The following is a 12,575-nucleotide window of genomic DNA, read 5'->3' as shown; positions in this document are numbered from 1 at the left end:
ACTATTTTAAAGGATCAACAAGATCTAGAAAATCAACTGCCAACTGAACACATGGCACACTCTTGTCAACCCCTCGAGCCTCATACATAAAGGCAAGATGAATCGGTACTAGAAGGAGTAGAGGGCCGATCTCCTACCAAACACTTGCTAAACACAATTTACACTAAATATGTGGAAATCGTGAAGGTTTTGGTGGAAGATCTAAAAGAAAGTAATAGAGAGCAATTTGATAACTATTATCGCGTCATGGTAGAAGAAACTACTAGAGTGGTAACGGTCGAGTTGAGAAACTTTGACTCTATTACCCAACAAGCGGTTACCTGGCAGGTAGATAGGATTATTCTAAATATTAATGATACACTGAACGCTACTAATGTGGCATTATCAAAGAGTGTAGCAATCAAAGTAGTTACAAGGGTTGAACCTTTAGTGGAGAAACATAACCAACTTAATGAGAAGTTGATAAATGTTTTAACCGCTTTAGGTAGTGGGATTACTGAAATATATCAAAGGGTTAATGTCCCTCTAGGATACCCTAAAGTAGAGAATATGATAAGATCTCATGCAAATCCACCCCCTCGGTCAGTTCCAAGGGATTCAAGGGAGAATTAATGGTTCAGGGCCAGCTAGTTATGAGTCAGGCTATAACCATAATGGTCAGGGTCCATCTTCTTCCTCCTTGCCTCCACCAGTTACCACATACTCATTAACCTCTTCAATGGGTAACATACCTCCTTTAGGAGCAGAGATTGGTGTCACTTATGCCAACTATGGTATTGGAAATTTGTCAGATTAAGCATGTCATACACAAGCTGTTGTATCCGCATAAAGGATGTCCTCTCAATGTATTGGCATGAATGACCAACAATCGTCTACACAACTGTAGACACCTAAATATGTGACAAGGGTTAAATCGGTCGCTACAATCTAACTCTCAATCAAACAATACTCATACGAACACCCTATAACCAAGTACAATGGCAAATAAAGGTTCGGTCCACGAGGAACGAGAGTAATTGCAAATCAATCTTAAACCTAAGCTAGTTCAAAATCAATGGAAAATGGTGTTCTAAAATACTACTAATAAAATGGAATAAATCAATAAACTAAGACACTAGGGAGAACGGGAATCCGCCTAACCATTGGTAACTAAGCAACAAGGAATCACAGAGATAAACGGGATATGCAAAGACTATAAGTCTGATTAATATCATGTGATAGGAAGACAACGGGCAATAGTAAGCTTGGATTTCTCATGCACTTAACATTACTCGATACATAAACAAACCACATTCAATAATGAAATACTAAATTCACAATCTCTTGTTCAAACCAAGAATAACATGCAATCAAATTCAAGACTCTAGGTTAGCTACTCCTATTATAATGAATTAACATGCAATCGCATATAATCAGTTTAATCACAATCCGTTTATCAAAACCAATCCTCAATTACATAGATTACCTAGGCCGGGTTTCATCTAGAAACCCTAGCTAGGAAACTACTCACACATATTCATAATCAAAGCAATAATGAATTCCAAAAGCATAATAGATATAAACATGAATTCTGATTAAGGGATAATAAAGCTTGATTAATAAACAAGAATGAATAATACCAATTGTATTGATGCGAATCAATGGAAAAGTTCAGAACCTTGATATCCGTCGTCAATGAATAATACAAAGAATCTTCACAAATCTTGCTTCAAATCAATCCAAGAAAACTAAAATCGCTAGAATAATCTCTAAGAAAACTAATGAATCTCTAATACCAAGAACGTTCTCCAATAACTCTCTAAAAAGCGCTCTCAAAAAACTATCTCTAAAACTGTCTAAAAACGCCCCTTAAAGTCGGGCCTTATATACGCCTTCTAATTCGCAGAAGTCAAGTGCGCGGTTAACCCTAGATCAGCACGGCCGTGCTATATTTGGCACGGCCGTGCTAGCTTGTCAGTAGCTAAACCGGATTTCTTCTTCAATTTGGCACGGCCGTGCTATATATGGCACGGCCGTGCAGATGCCTGGCACGACCGTGCTAAAAATGACACGGCCGTGCTGAATATGCTCTAGCACGAGGCTCTTACTGAAGCTGACGCGGGCACGAGCAACATCTGGCACGACCGTGTTAATGTCCTGCACGGCCGTGCTGGTGCGTGGATACTGACACGACCGTGCTATTGGCTTGCACGGTCGTGCTGCCTTGCCTGGGGCTGCTTGCTCATAGGCCAGCACGGGTGTGCCTATGGTAACACGGTCGTGCTGCCTGTGCTATGTAATCAATGCACGACACTTGAACTTCCCTAGCTCCTCGGACTTCGGTCAAGGCTAGCTCGGTTACGCATCAAGGGCTCGGGATCCGACTAAACTCGGTTGATATTACCTGAAAACACATCAAAAACAAACCAAAAACCCGTGAAGCACGTAATATGGGGGACGTAAGCATAACAAGGTAATAATCGGCCAAAACGGCCCCAAATACATCCAAAATCATCCTAAAATATGCTCTAAAGGGCGCCTAAAGTGCGCTTGTCAATATGTCTCCCCAAAACCAAACTCGATGATGAACAACCTTTCACCGTCAATATTGGCCGGATCGAGTATTTAATCTCGGGAGTGCTTAACATCCTTTTTAAATCAAACACAGAATTCGAATCAGTCCACATTTTAACTCTAAGTATTTATTCAAACTCTGTCCAATCCTCATTCTAGCCCAAACCTTTTTAATTCATTTCATTGTATCTATTAATTGAGCCTGATTGATAAATATTAAATCCCTTAAACCAAATTAATTCCGGAATAGCATAAACGACGCTTAATTATCTCGCACTTAATGTAAAATAAAAGATAAAAACGAATTTTAAACAGAATATCAGAAAAATCAACTGTTTTGCCACGGCAAAACTGCTGCACCATGGCAAAAGCTACTGTGCCACGACAGACATTGCCGTGCCACACCAAACATTGTCGTGCCACGACAATTTTTAATGACCCGTCTTTATCTTTTAACCCGTTTTGACTTTTAAACTGATAAAATTAACTTGTCAGCTTTGTCGTGCCACTGCAATTGTGCTGCGCCACGACAATTGCTAATGTGCCACAGCAACTCTGTCGTGTCATGGTAATTTATTCCTTCGCGGTGCCTCATTTCTAGGGTTCCATACCTCACCCCTATTATTTCATTTATAAATACGAAGCTGATTTCACAGTTTCGGGGCACCACACATTCTAATCTCTCTCTCTCTCTCTCTCTCATATTTTAAGCCTTAAACCAATTTTCCTAATTACGCCATTCCTCCCTTAAGAACTCCTTGGAGTCCATACAACACCCGAACTTCCATACTTAAACCAAAGCGTGAAAGGTAAAACCAATTGAGGGTTTGAACCAAATCAATTCAACTTTTATTTAATTTAATTTCAATTTGATTTATATATTTACTGAAGTTACTAACAATTTATTCGCGATGTAGCAATTTAAAGAAGCGTAGAATGTAAGTAATTTATTTACTTAATTACTCTTATTTTTATCCTTATTGCTAGTATCATGATTAGGGTTATTATTATGATTTGATTTAACTAACATTATTATGGTTGAATTGCTTTTAATGTTAATGTTGATCATATTATTATTGTTGATCACCATATTGTTGGGTTTCGTAGTGTCCGACACTACGCGGAATGAAACCCTCCCAAGACCTGCACACAAATTAATGTAACTAAACATGCATATTAATTAATAATCACATAATTAATTAACAAGGAAGGAGAAAAGACGATCTTACCCTTGACGTGTGCTTTGCTCTCTCTAGGAGCTCGTACTTGAAAGCGCTAGCTCCGCAAGCGCGTGAGTCTCCGAGGGCTCACACCCTCGAGACCCAACTGAACGGTCCCTACCCCGAAGGTTAGTCGGGGTAGACCAAGAACTTAGAGTATCAGAATTAAGGTATTCTCTTCTTGGAGATCTCCTTAAAATTCTCAACTCAAGTGTCCCTTCTTAATCCCAAATGATGGGTATTTATAGGGAAGGAAGCCTTGAATTCTAATCTTCCATCAATGTGGGAGAGTTGGTTAAAATGCACTTTATTCAATTTATTTTAATCCAAAAACACATTAAAATGCAAGTGAATCAACAAACAACAAGTGTCAAGTGGAGAGCAAGAGGTTAGGTGAGGACCACAAAGGAGGGGGGCATCCACCCCTTGCTTTCCAAGCAACCCACACAAACCGGCTCCCCACACACACAACCAATGCACTCGCGCCAACTGGTGCTGCTAGCCTTGGGCACCAAGGCTGCCTTGCTGGTGGCGTGGCCCCTTCGCTAGGCCTGCTTGCTGGGCGTTGTGCATGCACGCAACCCAGCACGCAAGCACGCACACCCCCAGCCCACGCACGCATTGCGTGCTGCTGTCGCGTTGCTCATGCTAGCGAGGCGCAGTAAGCACTTGCGTGCTGCTAGCCTTGCGATGGTGCGGCTGGTGCTGCTATGTGCGAGGCACTAGCATGCTAGCACGCCTAGCGCGCAAGCAATGCTTGCCATGCCGCACCAGCTAGCTAGCCAGCGCTGCTAGCTTGCGATGCTAGCTCGACTGCGCTGCTAGCTAGCTCGACATGGTGCGGTTACCTTGGCTAGCTATATTGCCCTTGGCTCTCGGATTGCTTGGGACATTCCAAGGCTAGGGGTATATTTCTAATTTGTTGTTTGTTTGATTCCTCGTCTCGTCGAATTCTAAATTCAACTCGACTTACGACGCTCGGTTTCGACGCTCAAAGCTTGATATCTGATGTCTTTGTTCATAGTACTCTAATGACTCATCTAATCGTTCGGATTGATTCGTCGCCTCGGATCGGTTACTCGATTGGGGTGTGACCCGAAGGGTTCAGTTAAGATTAAGCTATAATATTAATTATACATTAATATTACTGATCGGAATCGGCCTCCACCTAGACATTCCGATCACTTGACCTCACTGAATAATTAGCTTTCTAATAATTCTGAACCCTTTATCGGAATAATTCACTTGTTGGAAGGACACCATTCCTTTCACATATTGCATATTTAAAAGAAATATGTAATTGGATATAACGCCTAATAAGATAATTTGGATGACCGGTTTAGGATCTTTTTAATCTTGTTGTTAATCAAAGTAATCATGATATTTACAATTATATGTTGCATTAACATTCAACCAATTTGGCCTAATATTAGTTTGGAGCGAATTGAATCTTTGTTTGTATGCCTTAGAGATAGCAGGAATTACTTTTCACCATAAGAATCGAGTGGAGGCCAATATGGGCGAATGTGACTCCATGACTCACATCGTACCATCATTCTCGATCCTCCTTTCGTGGTTCCGAATCATATGGATTTAGTAATCTCATGGATTATGAATGGGGTGTAACCTTCATGGGTTAATCTTTGTTGCCTTTCATTGTCTCTTATTCGTGGTTGCCTTAAATGATCTGTGAACGATTTACAAGTTCCTTAAAAACTTGTTTGTGGCTCCCTACTTTGCCTTGTCCGATCCCTTATCGTGTCTCTAATCGTATAATGTCAATTCCCACTTCCTATGATTGCCTAGAATGTTCACAACATGATTAAGTAGGCACACTTCGAATGACGCCTACAACAACCTGGGAATTATAATCAATATTCATATGGATATCCAAACTCTGTCCACCCTACACAAGGTTCCACATGGAACCAGGGTCAGACCAGTGGTCTATATGGAGAAAGATATCTAGCGAAGTCTCAACCCAATCCTAATACTTTAGGAGGGACAGGCGTTGGGTATAGGGGTTTTTACTGATCGGTGGATATTAGGTCGTGTGTACTATCCTATATCAAATCAACAATTTATATTCCTAACTTAACTCTATGAAGTTTACACTAGATAGAGGCAAGTTAGGGTCGAACCACAAGGAAACGGGGTATTGGACAATCAAAGTGGAATTAAGAATCTATTGCAAGTAACAAGGGGTATTTTGGTTTGTTTTTGTGAATATCTAAGATTAAACTATCTACCAAAAGACTAAAACAAGTAAAACAAAGAAGTTCAAACTAGTAACACTAAAATAAAGAGAGAAAACAAGATTTTAAGGGGAATATGATCCAAAGCATTAGGGAGAGGGGGTTCCAATCATGATCAACTAAGACAACTATGATAATCATCATGGATTCATGCCAAGGAGTATAAACTCTACTCAAAATAATTCATTCTCATGCAATCATTTAAGCAAGTTGATGAAATAGATCAAACCTAGACTAGATCATTCTCATGCATCTAATCTAGAACTCAAATATTGAAACTAAAGGTGCACAACAATAACTCCAAGCATTTTAAGCACAAAATCATCAACTCAAGGCAAAACCCAATCAATCATCAATATCAACTCAACCAATCATGATTTTCGCCCCTTCCCTAGCTAGAAATCTAAGCTAGAAAAGAGAAGATAGCCATAACAACTACACTAAACACGGATTCAATCCCAACAAAACTAAACATGATTCAAAACCAAAGAAAAGGCAATGAAACAAGTAAAAGCAAAGAAATTTACGGAAATAAACACTATCAAGAGCAATAAAACCAAACAAAAGATAGGGGTAAAGAGATTACTACTATGAAGCTGGATGGATTAAGCAAACATGAACTAGTTGCATTGAAAAGATGAAAACTTGAAGAAAGGAAACATGAACTCTTTGAGCCCTACTGTGGTTCATGCTTTTAAGCATGGCGGCGTTCCAAGGAAAAGAAGCTAGAGATAAAAGAGTCACCAACAAGTTTTAGGAACTTGTAGACCGTTCACGGGTGTGAATGTTACACCCTTTTCACGATTACGGAGATCTCTAACTCCATAGTGGTCGGGAACCATGATTGAATGTTCGGGGATGATGGTACGAATCCAACCTAAAAAATATTGAACCCATCCTAAATAGGCCTCTACTCAATTCTTATGATATTCATGTGCGCTTTTCGATCAACATACATACACCAAGTTAATCCTAAACCTGTTTAATTTACGTTGGTGATCACTTGAATTAAAATCATATCAAACCTAAATTTAATTATTAATTATCTTATTAGGTGTGATTTTAAGTACAAATTCTCTTTAAGCCTGCAAGAAGGGGTGTGATAAGACAATAACAATAAATTATAAATAATTAAGCAACATATGATTAATACAACAATCAAAATCATAACAACATCATAAAAAAATATCGTTAATAGCAAGATCTTGGGCATGATATAAACGAATTAATAATAAATCCTAGCATGTAACTAATAACAAAACCAAAGCATTAACCTAAACATGATACTAGAAATCATAATAACATGCTAAACATGATACTAGGAATTAACATAATATTGTAAACATAATTTCTACTCCAAAATCAAATAATAATAAAAAGGGTAATTGAATTACTTACTTTGATGCCTCAATCTTCTTGCTATTAAAACAATACACACGTTAGTAAACTTTGAGAAAGTTAAAATCCATAAGATAAGTAAATCAAATATGAATTGAAACATAGATTTGGGACCAAACCCTCACAACTATCAACCTTTCACGTCGAGGTCGAAGGCAACGTCGAGTATGACTTGGAGTATTCGAATCTCGTGAATGAGGTATTGTGACTGATTTGGGAGAGTATCACACTACTAGAAAACAACTGATTTACGAGGGAAATATTCCGACGGTATGCCTTAAAAATCCGTCGGAAAGGCCAGTTTCCGACGGATTTCCGTCGGAACACGTTGCCGGAGACCCCTTTGTAGGAAATTTGGGTTATACCGAGGGATTTTCCGTCGGAAACGTCCTTACCGACGGAATTTTCGACGGATTTTAATTTATCGGAACCTTAGTTTGACCAAAATTGGAGGTCCGTCGCAACGTTCCGACGGACTAAAATCCCTCGGAATATTCCAACCTTCCGACGGAATTTTCCGTCGGAACGTTCCCCTCTTTGGGACTGAGCCTTCCGAATGAGAAAGACAATAAAGTGCTTTGTTTTGTCAGAAAAACCAACGCCGCAAGATCCCCCATTTCCGAGGGAATATTCCGTCGGAAGGTTGGAATATTCCGAGGGATTTAACTCCGTCGGAACGTTCCCCTTTCCGAGGGATTTAAGTCCGTCGGAAAGTTTCTTCTTTGCGACGGAATTTTTTTCCGTCGGAAACTTGCGACGGAATTAACGACGACAATTTTCTATTTTGGCTATATATTTTCCTCCGGGACAAACCTGTAATTCCTGCTTCTTATATTACTCACTGAATAATTTCTGCAAATATAAATATATATATATATATACATATATATATATATATATATATATATATATATATATATATATATATATACATATATATGTATATATATATATATATATATATATACATATATATATATACTAATTCCAATATTTACAATAAACACTAAGTTAATCTAAAATTAGAACTAATAAACACTAAGTTCATCAATGCTATACAACAGCGCACGAGCCCTGGCCAGCTCCACCAAAACCCGGGTCGTCGTCCCTGGGATCTCGAAATGGAGGTCGCACGTTGGAACATGGGTCATTGGCGTAACGACCTATCATCCTTTCTTCCAGCCTCTTCTCCATTTCTTCCATTTGGGCTCGTACTTGGACTTGAACTTGGGCTTGAACTCGGGCTTCCATGTCGACTTCCATTTGTTCCCGAAGAGCCTGGACCCTGGATTCCATCTGATCCTGCATCTGAGAAACAAAGGAGGGCGTGTACTGCATGGAAGAGGTGGAAAGTCGGCGACCGATCTGGCTGCCATAGTACAGGTCAGCACTTTCGCCTAGTCCCTTCACACGTCCTTTTTTGTTCCGACCACCCACTATCTCCCAGTACAGCTCATTCAGACTCTTCTGAATCCTTTGAGTGCTAGCCGCCTCAATCCTCTTTTGGTAGGCCTTCTACAAGATAAACATATAAAAGGGAACAAACGAGGTAGTAAGTTATACAAATAAGCTAAACCAAATTGAGCAAACTATGACCTATTCTTTGCCCATTTTCTATGTTTTTGACCAAATGAACTATTTCTTTCTCTAAACATGCATATTTTAGGTATTGTAAGGGGTTCATGACTTGAAATCACAAAAAACTACAAGTCCCTAAGGTTTAGGACGCATTTTGAGCATTAATGGACCAACTATGGCCTGTATGACCTATTCTTTGCCTATTTTCTATGTTTTTGACCAAATGAACTATTTTTTTCTCTAAACATCTCTATTACAGGTAGTCTAAGGGGTACATGCCTTGAAATGCCAAAAAAATACAACTCCCTAAGGTTTGGGACGCATTTTGGAGCCAAATTGAGCCAACTATGACCTAAATGACCTATTTTTTGCCCATTTTTTATGTTTTTGACCAAATGAACTATTTTTTTCCCTAAACATGCATATTTTTGGTATTGTAAGGGGTTCATGACTTGAAATCACAAAAAACTACAACTCCCTAAGGTTTGGGACGCATTTTGAGCATTAATGGACCAACTATGGCCTGTATGACCTATTCTTTGCCCATTTTCTATGTTTTTGACCAAATGAACTATTTTTTCCCTAAACATGCATATTTTTGGGATTGTAAAGGGTTCATGACTTGAAATCACAAAAAACTACAAGTTCCTAAGGTTTGAGACGCATTTGGAGCCAAATTGAACCAACTATGACCTATATGACCTATTCCTTTCCTATTTACTACTTTTTCGACCAAATGAACTATTTCCTTATCTACACCTATTCATGAATAATGAACCAAGGAACAAAGTTTAGGGAATTTTTTACCGCAATTTCCTGAGCTGTGGGGTTTACTGGCACTTTGCCTTTTCCAGGAAGCTCCTTGAAGTGTGTCTTCAGAAACAGCTCAGGAGCTGTTGGTAGCTGGCCCTTGTTCTTCGCCGCCTTTGATACGAAAAAATAGGAATAATCGTTAACCATGTCAAACCCTTGTTTCATTGAAATACACAAATATGTCTTATAATATAAGATATTTTTAAATAAACTTACCATCCTTTTTGCATGTTGGGTAGCTGCCAACGAACCCTGAAAGTGGGTCTCTCGGACGGGATTTTTAAATAAACTTACACATCCTTCTGTTCTTCTGGTTCTGCGCCGACCTCTCCTTGTAAGTTGGATCTTTAGCAACAATGTCCATCATCTCCTTGTGGAGCTCCGCACTCAACCAACTTGGACTGGCGCCTTTCATCTTGTGCGTGATGGTGTGGAACATGTCACGCAGGCGTGTGGCTACCCTCCTCTGAAATGTGATCTTCACTAGCTCGTCCATCTGAGGTGCCCATCTGAATTGTGCCTGCAAATGATAAAATACAAAAGTTATACACAAAACTAAATCAATACAATAGGTAAAACATGTATTAACCAAGACCCAAAAATATCATACGCTGAACAAGTTCCACCGTGTTCCTTCGTAGCTGAGAAGTTCCTCCAAGGGGCTCGGTAGTATCCAGTAATCGTACCGGATACCGCACTCCGAACCTTAGGATCATCAAACCTATAACAAACGGGAAACAACAATGTTAAACAAATTCGAAAATAGTAATATAAGCCTTATATCTCATCATCCATATCATGATATGTACTTACCACAGCGTAATAGGGTCCAAACACGGGAGCTGTGACTCATCCTGTGGCTCGTCCCCTCTGACTCATCCCGTGGTCCATCTTATGCAAGAGTGGATGGTTCCGTTTGATCCTCACCTAAATCGGTGGCCTTCCCTTCGATCATCTCCTCATCCTGGTCGTTGGTGAACAGGGCGCGGGCGGTCATTTTCTCTTTCCCCTTTACTTTCTTCGACGATTGCCCACTTTTTTCACCCGCCATGACTACTTGAATCAGATGTTAGTAAAATGACAAGATATTATAAATAAGGAGTGCAGTGCAACGTAATATGACTTTTATACAAACACTAAAAAGTTTTACATAGGACGCATTAATATTTTGATTTTACAATAAGAAGCATACTTTTAAAGGAGATTAACATATTCTCCTATTCAGTACTCTCATCACTACTTTCACTACTAGAGTCATCACTACTATCATCTAATACTACATCGATGTCATCATCATCGTCACTATCACTAGAGCCGATAATAGATTCATCGTCTTCATCGCTTGAGATCACAAAGCCATCGTCATCGTCTTCATCATCATCATCCATGGCGTAGTCTGGAATGTCACTCGGCGGGCAAAGCGTTGTATGTAATGTTGTGGATGGTGATTGCAGAAACTCTAAGTCCACCGGAGCATCAACCACTGACCTTGCATGTGTTTTAAACACAGACCACCATTGAACTCGGTCCCGTTTCAGGCTAGGGTATGATGCGCAATACACTTGAGCAACTTGGTAAGATAAAACAAATGGATCATATTTGGGGTATTTCTTAGTATGATTTACTTCGATTAGCTTGTATCGTTCATGTATGTTCATTCCCCTACCACAATTCATCCAATTGCACTTAAACAAAATTGTCTTGTACTGTCTCTTGGGTCCCGTGTAGACAAGTTCAATTATGTCGTCTAAGATGCCGAAGTACTCTCCGCCATCCTCACTTGATACACACACACCATAATTCATGGTGGATTTGTGCTTGCCATAGGCATGTGTATGGAAATTAAATCCACCTACAAAAATCTGGCCCCAAGTACGAACTCGCCTGAAGGGACGCATGCACAACGCTCGCAGGACATCCGAATTTGGCTTCTCTTCGACCACCTATAAAGTGGTTGAATATCAACATCAAGGTTCCCGAATTCAATGAATTGAAATGTAACATGTAAAATTCATTATTATTTCACGGTTACACCGCGTATATCACCTTGTGATGAAACCAATCAGAGAATTCAGTTTCGAAATTCTCCATGACATCTTCTCTACGCAGGAAAGGTCGAGTACTAAGAATGTAGTCCTCAAACTTCCTACGAGGCCAATCACACATTGTAAATCTACAAAGTCATCATTGTAAATGATCGTAAATACGATTACACTGAATACCTGCACCTAATATACCTTTCGTATTCGCCAAGAATGCCGGTGTTTCTTAACACGAACAAATGTGCACACTCGAGTTCTTTGTCATCTAAGAACCGAGTTCTACCCTCATTTGACACACGACCACTGTCCTCTTTGAACAACTCTGGTATTTTAGCGTCGTCTGATGTGGATTCAACGTTGGCATTCACATTTCGACCAAGATCTCGAGTTTTAGTGTCAACTGTCGACTTAAAGTAATTGGAGCAGAAGTTTGCTATCTCTTCAGTGAGATAAGCATTGCATATGGACCCTTCAACTCGAGCATTGTTCCCAATTTTCCGTTTTAAATGATTGAGGAACCTACAATTACAGTTATGTAACTGTATGAACAATTGATTAGGATGTAAAATAAAGGATGTGAAATAAGGGTATTTGATTTACCTTTCGAAGGGATACATCCACCTGTATTGTACAGGACCACAAAACTTCCCCTCGTACGGCAAATGTGTAGGCAAATGCTGCATGGAGTTAAAGAAGGCAGGAGGGAAGATCTTCTT

This window comes from Chenopodium quinoa, unplaced genomic scaffold (assembly GCF_001683475.1).
Source record: "Chenopodium quinoa cultivar QQ74 unplaced genomic scaffold, ASM168347v1, whole genome shotgun sequence".
Taxonomy (NCBI): domain Eukaryota; kingdom Viridiplantae; phylum Streptophyta; class Magnoliopsida; order Caryophyllales; family Amaranthaceae; genus Chenopodium; species Chenopodium quinoa.
Note: the sequence above shows the minus strand (reverse complement) of the source record.